We start from the raw sequence: 15,195 nt of genomic DNA on the forward strand, positions 1-15,195 counted from the left end.
GTATTGCAGGCAATTCTAGATCTGCTATTCTGCCTCCATCAAACTTTATTTTCCTATTTCTCAATTCTTTAGAGTCCTACAAGGAACTGCCTGACTTTGGGGTGATTATTGTGCTGGAATGAACAGGAGCCTTAATGAAGTTAAGTTACCAGAACAAGTGCTGTAGGGTAAGCCAGGACTGCAGCACGAAGGTAAGAAGGTTTAGCCGCTTCTCAGTTTTGCCACGCGGCTTTGCTGTTGCCCTGGAAGCGCAGGAGAGTGGAGAAACGCTGAACGCCGGAAGCACTTCATTTCCCAGAAGTCCGCGCGCCGCCCGCCACGTGACCGCCGGCTAGAGCGCGCCGGGGCTTTCGGTACCCCGGGCGTTCTCCGTAGCTTCCCTCTTCTCCCCCCGCCCCTGGGCCTCCGCGCTGACGCTGTCCGGGCGGGAGCCGAGCCGGAGTCGGAGCCGGAGCCGGAGCCTCAGAGACGTGGAAACATGGAGGCCTGAGCCGGTGTGCGCCAACCCGGCTGCGGAGGCGACCGCGGCTTGTTCTGTCCCCTCTGCCACCCGTTCGTCCGTCCGTGAGCTGGAAGCGGATCTCCCCGCCGGCTGAGACAGGTGGGCTGTGGCGCCGCCCCTGGCAGCGCGGCCCTGGGAGCCGGGCGGGGCCCCCGCCCCTTGTCAGAGCGGGTTTGGGGACACCCTCCCCTCCCCCGGGCAGAAGGGTCCCTTCTGCCAGCGGGGGACGGGGCCACGAGAGCTGCCCCCCACTTCCAGGATTCAGTGGCACTTAGAGCCGGGAAGTGAGGGGGTGTGCTAATCAAGAGAGTGAGAGGGGCCTCAGTCCGAGTCTGGTGTTGGGAGTTGGTCGTGGCGGGGGGGATACCAAAGAGCAAGTCGATGCTTCGGAAGATGGGGTTGATGTGACAAGTGGGCGTGTGATGGGCAAGGTGAGCAATAATATTGATTGTTTTTTTGACATACAAATTTTTATTGAGATGTAATTGACATACCACAAAATTCACCCTTTAAAAGTACAATTAAAGTATAACGCGGTGGTTTTCTGTTCTTTTTTTAAACTCGGTGTTTTTTAAAAGCATTTTCAAAGGGTTGTGCAACTGTCTAATTTAAGAACATCTTTATCACCCAAAAAAGAAAACTATACCCATTAGAAGTCACTCCTTATTCTCCACTCCCTGGCAACTAGCGATTGTGTTTTAACTGAAAGGCGAGAGGGTGGGAAGTTAGATCGGGTGTTTGTGAACAGTAGTGAGTTAATAAAGCTGATAGGATGAAAGTACTGAAATAGAAGGGATGGGATGATTGTAATAGGGCCAGCAAAGGGGTACACAGGATAGACTCGCTAGGGGGGCAGATTGAGCAGGATCCTTGAAAGCTGGAGGGAGAGATGTGTAGAGAGAAGGTGCTGAAAGATATGAAAACACCGGTGCGTGTGTGGAGGCGGTGGGGAGGAGTGCACCGTTTCAGATGGACCCTGGCTTTGGGATGATGAATTGAGGGCTCGAGAGAGGAACTGGAGGTGGAAGGGAAGGGGATCTATAGTAATAGGTGAATGGTTGCTGCTGAGCATGGAAGATATGAATAATGTAGATTTCTTGAATGGTTATCCTGCTTTGTATTGTTTATCTTAGATAATTTTCTCTGCAACTCAGAGACAGACTGGGCAAGAATAACTATTCCCATTCTGCAGATGAAGAATCAACCTTTTAGCTGTTAGGTGACTTCCTGAAGCTCATTAGGTTAGTAAACAGGGCAGAATGAGTGGGAATGAAAGAATTGATGCACGTGGATTAAGTGGCAGAAAATTGAGATGGGTCAATGTTACAGGAAGGAGTTTCAACTATTAAATATATTAAGAAATCTATATTATTATAAGTAGGTCGAGGACTTTGTTTTTGTAACTTTTAAATTTGGAAAAGCTCAACCCGGGATAATGTAATATACCCCCACGTAGCCATTACCCAGCTCTAACAATCAGTAACTCAGGCTAATTTAGTTTCATCTATGGCCCTGAATTCCTATTCCCAACTCTATTTCATTTGTAAATAGTTGAGTATATGTCTCTGGAAGATTGAGTCACTCTCTTTTTAATATACCCACAATATGATTGTCACACCTAAAAAATTAATAATAAGCTCTTTATATCTAGAAGGACTTATTTTTTAAAATGTGGTATCCATTTGATACTGAAGAAGCAGTGCAAACATTTTGATGCTTGACTTCCTGAAAAATACAGTTTGTTTCCTGATTTTTCCAATTAATCCTGTTGTCCTGACTGTTCCATTTTCTTGGTTAATAAGGTTCATCCTTCTGCAGAATGCTTGAAGAATTGTCACTTTGGCTAGCTTTTTAATGGATGGAGTTTTGTGAGGGCAGGAGAAAAACAGAAGTGAAATATACCACAAAATGCACAAATAACTTATATCTCATACTGCTCTAAGTATTTGGGCAATTTGATTATGTTTCTCTCCAGATGATTTCACATATTGTTAGAAGTTGTTTAATGTGTGTGTATTAGTTTTCTATGACTACTGCAACAAATCACCACAAATTTAATGGCTTAAAACAATACAAACTTATTCTTTAAAAGTTCTGTATTTTAGAAGTCCGAAATGGGTCTCACTGGGCTGAAATCAGTGTGTCAAGCCTGTGTTCCTTTTGGGAAGTTTCCAGGGGAGAATCTGTTTCCTTGCCTCTTCCAGCTTTTAGGGGCCGCCACATTCCTTGGCTTGTGACCCCCTTCCTCCGTCTTCAAAACCAGCAGCATTGCATCTCTCTGGCTGTTCTGTAGTCCATCTGACCACAGCTGGGAAAGGTTCTCCACTTTTAAGGACCTATGTGATTAGATCAGGCACACCTGGGTAATTCAGGGTAATTTCCCTCAACTTAAGGTCCTTAACTTAATTACATCTGCAAAGTCCCTTTTGCTATGTAAAATAACCGAATCACAGGTTCCACAGATTAGGGTGTGGACATCTTTGGGAATTGTTATTCTGCCTATCACAGTATGTTTTGGGATATTTTGTTGAGACTTAAGAAAATCAGTGATTTTGTTTGCTGCTGCAAATGCAGTGTGTCCTCTTTCACTTTGTAGATAATGGGAATAATTAGTGCTGGAGAGGACTGTTCCATTTTCCTTTTAGTGACTGTAAACAAATACGTGGGAAATACCTGTGACATTTGTAGTATAGGCTTTGGTAAAATGAGACCTTTAAAAGTGATTAAATACAAAAACAGTGTAATAACGTGTAAAGTTTTTCTGTATTTTGTTTCGGTCTTTTTCATATTCATATTTATTTATTTATTTATTTCATATTCATGTTTTTTAAGTATTGTTTACTTGTAATCAGAGTGTATATAATGCTCAACTGCTACTTGAAGTCACAGGACACTCTGGCAATGACGGTTCCCATGCCCAGAGTGAGAGGTCAGGGGCTCTGTGTCCCAGTGGGTGATGGAGGCACCTCCAATTCAACAGGAAGACTCAAAGGGAGAAAAAATTTTCAGGAAGAATGAGCTACTGTGAGAGTTGGGCTTGAATTCCCATCTAGAATTTTCCGTATGTGACTCAGCTGGGCGAGGTTGAGTGCTGTGGGCCTGCGAAGCAGAGGGGCAAGATGGCTGTTACTGCTCTTCCTCTCCCAGGATGGGGGAGAAGACTCTGAATCTTAGAGGTGGATTTCAGGAAGTCCTGTAGTTGGTATCCTGCTTCCTGAGGGGGTTCCACTTTCCAGCTTAGCTCTCAAGGTCTTGACTGCCTTGGAGCGTGAAGGTCTGGTCTCTCTGATGGTGGTGTGTTTTAGCTTACGGCTTCCAGTAAACATAATGGGAATTGTTATATATCTGTGACTATTTTTAAGCTTATTTTCCCTACTAAGATTCTTAGTTGAGCTTAATGCTTTGAACTTCTTAAAAACTGCTTGCAGTTTTAAATTATACTCATGTTTGTCTATTTGTAGACAAAGCAATCTAATAGAGCTGAAAACAACTTTACAGATAGCTCTTATTTACTGAAAGCTGTTTTTTTTTTTTTTTTTATTAAGAAAGTTTGGTCAGTACTTTTTGATGTCTTCTCTAGTTTTTGTTACATTCTTTAAAAATGCAGACACCAGGTGAGGGGTCGGGGGTGGGTGAAATGGGTGAAGGTGGTCAAAAGGTGCAAACTTCCAGTTATAAAATAAATAAGTCCTGGAATGTAATGTGCAACGTGGTGACTGTAGTTAATAATACTGTATTATATGTTTGAAAGTTGGTAAGAGTAGATCTTAAATGTTCCCGTCACAAGAAAAAAAAATAACTGTGTGTGGTGCTGGATGTTAACTAGACTGATTGTGGCAATCATTTTGCAATACAGTATATACATATATTGAATCATTGTGTTGTACACCTGAAATTAATATGTTACATGTGAATTATATCTCAATTAAAAAATGCAGACACCAAAAGTGGCTGTAACTCTCCAATAAGAATATTGGAAGAATTAACAACAATTTTTTTGTATGTCATATGACAGATAATAAGTTTTCTTTTTTAGATTGAGTCAATCACGGAATCTTTTTTTAAAAATATTTGTTTATTTGACTGTGCCAGGTCTTAGTTGTGGCACTCGGGATCTTTGTTGTGGCATGTGGGATCTTTAGTTGCGGCATGCAGGCTCTTAGTTGCGGCATGCATGTGGGATCTAGTTCCCTGACGAGGGATCGAACCCAGGCTCCTTGCATTGGGAGCATGGAGTCTTAACCACTGGACCACCAGGGAAGTCCTGAAGTCAATCACTGAATCTTGACAATTATTCCTTCAAAATACCTTTTGCAAACCCTCCACCTTACAATACTTTCAAAGCCTCCTGTGTCAGTTAAGATTAGGTTTGTCTTTGAGTAACATACCGTTGCTAGCTTGAACATGTTGTTAGTTTGTTTCTCGTGTAAGAGAAGTCCAGAGGTAGACAATTCAGGGCTGGTATGGTGGCTCTGCTGTCATCAGGGACCCAGCCTCTTTTCCAGCTTCTTACTCTGTCATCTCTAGGATATGGCCCTTGATTTCTGGGTCCAGATAGTAATGTATGGCATGTAGTCAGATAAATGGTCTGGCACCCATAGGATAGTTCTGGACTAGACTTAGGTATTTTGAAATCATCAGTGTATTGGGGAAGAGTTCACTGGTCTAGAAGGCTGAGGGATGTATGCAATTTTATAGTTACAGTGGGCAAAGTAGAAGACATGCCCTTTAGTAAGTCTCCCTATCAGGCATCAGCTTGCTTTCTGGCTTTTTTTGCTTCCCTCCCTACTCTAGCCATGTTGAGTTTTTTTCAGTTCCTTGAATGGACCCTGCCTGTTTTTCCTAATCCTAGGCCTACACACATGCTTTTCTCTTACTTTGAAAAGTTTCTTAACTCCACACCCAACCAGGCCAGTCCTTCAGGTCTTAGCTTTTTTTTTTTTAATATTTATTTATTTGGTTGTGCTGGGTCTTAGTTGCAGCAGGCGGCCTCCTTAGTTGCAGCTCGCTGGCTCCTTAGTTGCAGTACGCAGGCTCCTTAGTTGCAGCACGCAGGCTCCTTAGTTGTGGCATGTGAACTCTTGGTTGCAGCATGCATGTGGGATCTAGTTCCCTGACCAGGGATCGAACCCGGGCTCCCTGCATTGGGAGCACGGAGTCTTACCCACTGCACCACCAGGGAAGTCCTAGGTCTTAGCTTTTATGGCATGACCTCTGGGAAGCTTTCACTGAGTCTTGAATAGTTGCCATATTATAATTTCATGTTGCTTTATTTGTGTCTCTTACTCAACTGTAAATAAATTCTATCCTTCACAGTTTTAACCCTGGCTCTTGGTATTGTGCTGGCCACATAGTGGGCACTCAGGAAATATTGACGGAGTCGTTGTGCTTACATAACCAGTGTGATGGAGCTTGGGTATTGCTAGTTTGTTTTTTCAGCCCTGTACTATTCTTTGATATTTGCACATTGAGTTATATGAATCAATGATTGTGAAATAGTAAAGCACATTCTCTCCAATGTATTTAAAAGTTAATATTTCTACTTAAAGTAATACTTGCAAATTGTTAGAAAAGATAATAATTTATAATAATGTTATAGAAGATCAGCAGTACCCTGCCTTACCTGTCCTTTTTAGTCTGGTTCCCAGAGATAACTGCTTTTAACTGTGTTTATAAGTAATATGTCTAAATGGCTATTTTGTGATTTATCAATTTTAGGTAATACCTGTTGATGCCTGTTGTGGTAGATGAGCCTCTTCCTCCTCCTCCCCCTCTTCCAGCCCTTGTAGTATAGATACTTAAGAATTCTTGATTAATTCAGTGTTTACATTATCCTGACTGCATAAATATCAGTGCTGAGCTGAGTTTACCTTGCTTCCCCGCCCCCCTCCCGATTTGCTTTATTTTTCTGTGAACATATTACTGATTTTTACCAAATACTTTGGAAGACCTGTGGGGATTGGGACCCAGGAAACCGGTGCAAGATGTTACTCTGGCTACTGCTGTTGCCTTGACAGTGAATTGTTTTTCATCCTCTCCCAGAGGCTTCATTGTCTTTGTTAATGAAGGTAAAGTACAGTCTCACACCTTCACAGTTCCCGACTTGACAGTGTCTTAACTTAATGCTCCTCTGTTTTGTTCGTGCTTTCTGTTTGGAACTCCTGTTACTAATCTATTAAGACCTTCTAAATGAATTTTTTTTTTAACAGTACACAAAATGGCTTTTATTTCACATCCACTCATCTTTCAAGTAATTACACAGCTTCTATATTATCACACAAGACTGCCTATTGAATTTTTAAATCAGTTTTTAGTAGTTTCAAGTATCTTTTCTTGTTCTTTTTTTTTTTTTTTTTTTTGCGGTACGCGGGCCTCTCACTGTTGTGGTCTCTCCCGTTGCGGAGCACAGGCTCCGGACGCGCAGGCTCAGTGGCCATGGCTCACGGGCCCAGCCGCTCCGTGGCCTGTGGGATCCTCCCGTGGCATGTGGGATCCTCCCGGACCGGGGCACAAACCTGTGTCCCCTGCATCGGCAGGCGGACTCTCAACCACTGCACCACCAGGGAAGCCCTCTTTTCTTGTTCTTTGATTATTTCCTTGACATCTTGTTCTTGGTTCATGGGAACAATGTGGTATAGTGGTTAAGAGCATGGTTTCTGCACCCAGACTGCCTTAGCCTGAAACCTGGTCTGTCACTTTCTAACTCTGTAGTCTTGGTCTTGGGCAAGTCGCTTAACCTTTCTTTGTCTCAGTTTATTCCTCTAGGCCAAGGGTTGTCAGACATTTTGTGTAAAGGGCCAGATCATAAGAATTAGGCTTTGTGGGCCCAGAGGCAAAATGAAGAATATTTTGTAGGTACTTGCAAAACAAGGGAGAAAAAATTTCCTCAAGTTTTTTAATCGATGAAATTAAAAATACAAATAATGGTTGAGAACTCTTTTTTTGGTAATAAAGGTTTGCTGATGAGAAGAATGAAGTCTCTTGGGGGAGAAGGGATAACATTTTACTTAATTGGAGTTTAAAGTTACTGTTTCCTATCATCAAAATTGATCATAAATGTTCCTGTTTAATGCTGATTTGTAATGAGATTTAATGTATTTCACCTTTGAATATATCTTTTTACATAGATAAGTATTGCCAAATACTGATATCAATCTATGAACATATTTTTTTTTTTCTTTTTTGGCTGAACTGCACGGTTTGTGGGATCTTAGTTCCCTGACCAGGTATTGAACCCGGGTCCACGGCAGTGAAAGCCCGAGTCTTAACCACTGGACCACCAGGAAATTCCCCCAGTGGTTTTAATAGAGCGTATTTATTGCTTGGAAGACATCTATAGAATTATGTTAGATTCGTTTCTCATATTTACCCTTTAGCAAATCATTGCATTACCAACTAATCACTTCCAGTTGAGGACTACATGGAACTCCTTGTTGCACAGTTAAATGGGTTTTGAAATGTGGAAAGTACTTTTGTACTTGTACTGAGGTCTGAAAAATGCTGTTGGAACTGTAGTTTGACTTTGGAAAATATATCTACTGCATACTTGTGTGGGAGTAGAGGTCTCGAGTCTTATTTTGATTTTTGACAGCATCAAAAGTGTATAAAGGGGCTTCCCTGGTGGCGCAGTGGTTGAGAGTCTGCCTGCCAATGCAGGGGACATGGGTTTGTGCCCTGGCCCGGGAAGATCCCACATGCCGCGGTGCGGCTAGGCCCGTGAGCCATGGCCGCTGAGCCCGCGCGTCCGGAGCCTGTGCTCTGCAACGGGAGAGGCCACAACAGTGAGAGGCCCGTGTACCGCAAAAAAAAAAAGTGTATAAAGCAGCTTGACATTACCTGTGATTCAAACAATGTCACTTGTCCTTGAAATGACTACCTCAGTATAGGTTTTACAGATTTTTAAGTGCTGTTGGCCTTCTAATTTTAGGTTGAATTCATTGAGAAATATTATCAAATGTGCAGCAAAAACTAATTTCCAAAGCCATTCAGTGTCCAGTAACAGTGGTTGAGGGGGTTCTTCTTGTTCAGAACAATTTCAGTCTCAACCCTGAGCTTGAAAAATTTAAGTAAAACTATACCATTGCTGAGCCATTGTGTTGTCGTGTGGTAGGACATATCAGGGTATGCAGCTTTTATTTCTGAGAAAAATTTTATGGAACTGATAGTTAAGTTCCTGAGAGTGGATGAAGTTGGCTGTTGACACTGCTGGTTCAATAACACATCATAGATTCAAATATTTTTATGCAGAGTACCTGCTGATAGATAGCATAATGAACACTGTAGGCTATAAGCACCTTGCATTTAAGAAATATTTATGTAATTTACTTAAAAATAGAAATAATAAATCCACATGTTAACATAAGTAACATATTTTTGTAAAAAAAGTATATTTTGCAAAGTAAAATAAAATTTTGTAAACACCTTGCATTTTCATAAGATTTGTAAACTTGTCCAGCTAAGCTTTTTTCTGCTCCACACATGTTTACCGCCATCTGTCATTATTCATCTTAGCAGATGCCACTTCAGGTTGTACTGAATTAGTATTTTCTCAACCAATTTGGAAAACATTCATGGCTGTAATTGTTCCTTACAGGCTGTTCTTGGAGCAATTATTTTCACTGAGAGACAAGTCTTAAAGATGTTTTATTTTCTCTGGACACATTTCTTTGTCTGCTGTAATCAAACACAATTTAAATCATGATTGGTAAATGATTTTCCTTGCTTGGTTAACAAATGAGCCATTCAGAATCTTACTCTGGTTGTAGCCTCATTTTCATTTTTTATTTTTGGGAAGACATTTTGCTTGTGATGAAATGCCTTGTTTTAAATTATCTAATTTTCTTGATTGTTGCTCTGATGAGTTGGGAGTGAGTGCTGTGTGGTAGGGCATGTCATGTTATTACCTTAGTTGGTAATGTCTACCTATCTTGTATTCTTCTGACATAGCTACGATGATATTACATGATAAACATAATACTTCGATATCTAATTAGATAAAAAAAATCTACACGCCACTGTGACTTAAAAGTGTGACATCACAGTCTACTTCATTCTTTTTTTTTTTTTTGGCCACGCCTTGGGGCTTGCGGGATCTTAGTTCCCCGACCAGGGATCGAACCCAGGCCCCAGCAGTAGAAGCACAGAGTCCTAACCACTGGACCACCAGGGAAATTGCCCTTTGTTCTTGCTTTGATATGAGAGATATTTACTGGTAATTAAAAATGTCAAAGTATGGCAATATGCCTGACACTTAAAATGCTGTCGTTGTCACATGTGTCCCTGAGATTTGTAGTGCACTGAGCAGCAGTATAAGGGGATGAACGCACCACATACAGTCTCTGTAGTAACTACTCAGCTCTGCTGTTATATCACGAAAGCAGCTTTAGTGTGTAAACAAATGACCATGGCTGTGTTCTAATAAAACTTCACTTGTAGACACTGAAGTTTTAATTTCATAGGATTTCCATGTGTCACAAAATACTGATTTTTCTTGACCACTTAAAAATGTAAAAATCATTCTTCATGCAGCAGGCTGGATTTAGCCCTTGGGTCATAATTGCTAACCCAGTGCGGATTAAAAGACTCAATATGTGTCAAGCACTTTGAATAGGACCCAGGGACATAGTAGGCTGTATAAATGTTTGCAGTTGTTATTATTAGTTTTATTATCTCCCTGAGGATATTAGTTAAAATTTTTTTCTTAGAATCACCTGTTTTCTGATTAATTTCTTTGGTTTCTTTATTTCACATTGGAGGCTTTTCTCACAAGTCTAATCATTTTTGGTGGACCACTCTTAATTTAAGATTGAGACTCCCCGTATTGATTGAAAGCTCTGCATGTGAGTGGATTTTGCTGAGTGGTGAGCATTGCTGTAGATGGCAAGCCAGCTTTTTAAATGGGGGGAATCCCAAATGTCTGTATCTTTTCCGTGGTTCCCCCTTCATTTTCTCTTGGGAAGAACCCTCCAGTCTCCTGCTTTGGAGGCTGGGAAACCCACTGTGTATCTGTGCAGCAGGCCGACTTCAACTTCGTTCCCCTGTTTGTATCCTCTGCCTCATTACTCTCTGCAACCTTGGCTTCAGAGTCCAGAGTCTCTTCATTCAGATTTCTTCAGAGTGCGCATACATGGTTTCCTACTCGGGGGGAAAGACTCACAGACTTGAGCCCCCTGCCTTGCCCAGTCGTTCATGGTGCTTTTCTCCAGTTCCTTCACCTTCCCAGGGTTCCGTGGGATGGATTGGCTTGCTTCCTGTTAGGGTCTCCTTTGGCAGGCAGGTATGTTGGGGGCATCCTCCGCTCCGCCAGTTCAGTTACTAGCACTCTGTCACCTTTCCATCTTTCACACCTCCTTTGATCTTATACTTGTGGGCTTACATCTTTTTATTTTCATTGCTTTCATTTCACTGCCGTGGAATACCCAACTGTACTTAATATAGCACTTGGAACATAGTAACCTTTTAGAGAATGTTCCATTACTTGGACTAATGGCACCTGTGGTGTTTTAACATGTCCTTTGGCCAGTGATCACTGCCCGCTATTTCTCTGGACTCCTGTTTCAATGATGAGGTTTCACTTTAAAGTTTGTTGAGTACAAATGTGTGTGTGTGTATGTTTGTGTGTATACACACACATATATACATACAGGCGATTCTGGGATATAGTTTATGATTTATGGAGTCTCAACTTAAGTCAGGACAAAGTGCACTAGGGTGTTATTTGTATATTTTGAGGGTGTTAAGACAGAATTTGGTTATTATGGATTTTCAGATCCACTAATGTTTACTTTCCAGCTAAGATACATTAAATCAGGAGACAGTGAATCAGTACATATAGAAGAGGAAGGAGATTTATTTTATGTATATATCAGATATTTCACAAATTAAATACAAAATATTGAGCATATCATTTCTTGTTCATAGTGTTCTTTTCACTCATGATAGTAAAATTGACTTGGAATAATTGATCTGAAGTGTTAAATAGCAGTATAAGTCAGACAGCAAAACAAGGCGTTATTTGAAGGGTAGTTAAATTATAAATGAATGGTGAAGATAATGAGTGCTCTAGGACTGTAGAGAAAAAAGAGCACTCACACTATGCTTAGTGAGTAGGGTTTCAGGTTCTGTGGGACAGGTGTGTGGCGGGGGAGGCAGGTGTGAACAGGAGCAGAGGAATGGGAGAGCATGCTAGGTGTTGAGAACATGGCTTGCCTTACTTTGTTCCGGTACTTTTTTGCAAATTGCGGTTCACACACAATTTGTATCAAAATCGCTGAGAATGCTTTTTAGAAAATGCAGATGCCTGGGCTCTGGCCTGACATTCTGAATCTTTGAGGCGTAAGCATTTGCATTTTTATCCACATGCTCCACAGGTGTTTTTTATGTACCTTGAAGTTTGAGAACTGGTTTGGAGGACAGTTGGAAATAAAGTTGGAAAGCGAGCTTTCAGACTGTGGAGGGTCTTGAATGTCAATATTTGGCTTTTCATGTAATGAAAAATCATTGAATATTTTTGAGCTGGTTAAGTAAAATGATGGAAGTGGTAACTTCACAAATATTAAAAATAGATTATACTTGACCTTTTATTTGGCTAAACATGCCCTGTGCCAGGTCCTTTACTGAGTGCTTTGCATGTGTCATCTTGCTTCATCCTCAGAAAATATGAGTTGTAAGTAGTGTTGTTCTTCTCATTATGCAGTAGGGTTTGATAAGTGGTAAATGGAGATTCACGCTGAGTCTACAGACTTAGCAGGGTCTGTCTCATACTAGAACCTTTGGTCTTTTTTTGTTTTAAATTTATTTATTTTTGGCTGCACTGGGTCTTTGTTGCTGCACGCAGGCTTTATCTAGTTGCGGCGAACGGGGGCTACTCTTCGTTGAGGTGCGCGGTCTTCTCATTGTGGTGGCTTCTCTTGTTGTGGAGCTCGGGCTCTAGGCACGTGGGCTTCAGTAGTTGTGGCACGCAGGCTCAGTAGTTGTGGCTCGTGGGCTCTAGAGCGCAGGCTCAGTAGTTGTGGCACACGGGCTTAGTTGCTCCGCGGCATGGGGGATCTTCCCGGACCGGGCTCGAACCTGTGTCCCCTGCATTGGCAGGCAGATTCTTAACCACTGTGCCACCAAGGAAGCCCAGAACCTTTGGTCTTAATTTTGATGCTGGACTGAATTTCCTTTTTTTTTTTTAAGGATTAATGTAGTAGTGGAATGTGCAGGGTGAATCGAAGTGGAGAGATTGTGAGCAAAGAAATCAGGATACTGTTGCACTGAATCATGTGAGATTGTAGAAGCCTGGTCCAGCATGGAAGCAGCGGGAAGATAAAGAGATGGGCTTAAAAGTTGATATGTAGAATTGTGGGTATTGTAGAAGAACCCACAGGACTTGTTGATGTCATTGGGGAGTCACCCTAGTAAGCTGGTAAAGACCAGGGACTCTGGAATTAGATTGCCTGGGTTCAAATCCTGGCTTTTCTACTTATTATCTCTGGGACCTCATGAATTTGGTAAGTTACTTAACCTGTCTGTGCCTTAGTTTCCTCATTTGTAAAATGAGAAAACTGTGCCTACCTCTCAGAGTTGTTAAGGGGTACTGAATGAATCAGTTAATTTAAAGCCTTTAGACCATGTAAATAAATCTGCTAATAGCGCTGTTGCATATGTGCTTCTTCTGCCTCAGATGCTCCTGTGTATTTCCATGGATGCTTGTAATAACTCCATTGTAATACTTACCAAATGTGTTATAATAATTTATTGACATGTTTGTCTCTCCAGGATTTGAGTCCATTAATGGCAGGGACCTGGTTTTATTCATTTTTGCATTTTCGGTAGCCATCATAACACCTACATTTACAGTAAGTGTGTAATAGGCATGTGTGGAATGTATGCTTGGGTATGTGAGTGAGGTAACTTGAGCCAAGAATGCTGATGACATTGATAGGAATAGTGACTTTTGGAAGGGTTGCTTGTTTTGGGGGACAAATGTTAAATTCTATTTTAAAATTTATGATGATAGTACGACATCAGTTGATATGTTCAATATGTAGAGATTTATGCTTGGATTTTGACTGAGAAGTCAAGACAAAATATTAATTCTGGGGTCACTCACATAGAGTTTAAAGCACAAGCCAGAAGCACATTCAGAGCCTTCCTGAAGGAGAGCAGGTAAAGAGAACAATCCATTTATTTAAGATTTTTTTTTTTTTTTTTTTTTTTTTACTGTAAGTTACAACATGTTTCTGGTTTAAAAAAAAGTCAAGCAGTACAGAAGGACATAAAGTGAAAAGTCTCTTCCCTCCAGATTTCCATTCCCATTCTTCAGAGGTAACCAGTCTTGGATCATTGCTTATGTTTCCTTCCAGAAATTATCTAGGCGTATATAAGAATTTACATGTTTATTTAAACTAATGGGATTTTACTATATGAGCTGTTCTGTGTCTTTGTGTTTGTTTTTACTTGCAGTATTTGGGATATCTTTACATATTAACACATAAGATCTACCTCATTCTTTTCAGTGGCTACGTTGTATTCCATTATATGCTTATTCCATACTGTAATCTCCAGATGATGATCATTTAGGTTATTTTGTGTATTTGCTATTCCAAATAGTGATTAACATCTGTATGTATAGAACTTGTCAACTTGTATGAGTTTACCTGTGAGATGAATTTCTAAAACCAAAATTGTTGGCACACTTAACATTTTGACAGGTGTTGCCAAATACCTACACACTAATGGTGGGGATGCCTGTCTCCTTATTACTCTCACAACTGCTATTAAGGTTTTTCTTAACCTTTGCTAATCAGATTGGTAAAAATGATACCTCACTGTTTTAATTAGCATATTTTATTCCTCATTTATACTGAAGATCTTTTCATATGTTTATTAGCTATGGGACCTTGGCTATTTCAAAGTATTTTTTTTGAGTAATATCTCTTCAGCAGTGTGCTGTAGGTTACTTAGGGATAAGGAGGAATAATCTACCTTGGGAGATACATCATATATACGACAAAACCATAACATTTAAAGGTAGTTTTTACATAATGGAAACTTTAGGTGAGTGGTGGGAAGGTGAGAGGGAAGACTGGTTTTGGGAGGGAGGGTGGAATCAGTTTTACACACATTAAGATTGAATTATTCACTACGTTGCCTTAAAGATAGGTCTTTTGAAAGGTACTGCTAAAAGCACGCTGCTTATTTCTAGTATAGATTTATGTAAGGAACATTGTTATCCACGAAATTACTGGATATATATGTATAAATTTTTGCATGTTACATATTATAATTAATATAATATATTAATATATATAATTATGTTATATATATTATATTACCCTTAAGTTTAAAAAAAATTCCTGTTTTAGGCATATCGCTAGTACTGGCATTCCAGTCAGAGGTTGGGACTAGGAGAGGTTTGAAAGTAATAAGTAATAATATCGTGGAAGGCACTGGTGAAACCAGGAGAGAGCCTCGGTTATTGAAACATTGAGAGAAAGCAGAGCTGAAAGCCAGGAAATCTTCTGATGTACAGTGAGAGGGAAGAGCATTAGGACTATTAGGAGGTGGGGTGATTGGACAGTGGGTTTTTCAAGTTCCATTTTATTGTGGTTTTCATTGGTAAGGGTCTTGGGAGTTCCAAATACATTGAGTGCAAGTGGGGTGTGTGTGTGTGTGTGTGTGTGTGTGTGTGTGTGTGTGTGTGTGTG

General features: G+C 40.7%; 1 protein-coding gene across 2 annotated transcripts in view; it reads left to right on the forward strand.

The window, feature by feature from the left end:
- Nucleotides 1–319: 319 nt before the first annotated feature.
- Nucleotides 320–15,195, forward strand: part of DYM (dymeclin) — a 377,165-nt gene continuing 362,289 nt past the window's right edge. Inside the window, exon 1 of one of the 2 annotated variants that reach the window (XM_029234371.1) lies at nucleotides 320–601. The gene's annotated coding sequence lies outside the window, so the exon portion shown is untranslated. The remainder of the gene's footprint in view (nucleotides 602–15,195) is intronic. The other variant, XM_029234366.1, reaches the window with a different exon arrangement.

This window comes from Monodon monoceros, unplaced genomic scaffold, assembly GCF_005190385.1.
Source record: "Monodon monoceros isolate NGI ecotype Baffin Bay Population unplaced genomic scaffold, NGI_Narwhal_1 Super_Scaffold_1, whole genome shotgun sequence".
Classification (NCBI taxonomy): domain Eukaryota; kingdom Metazoa; phylum Chordata; class Mammalia; order Artiodactyla; family Monodontidae; genus Monodon; species Monodon monoceros.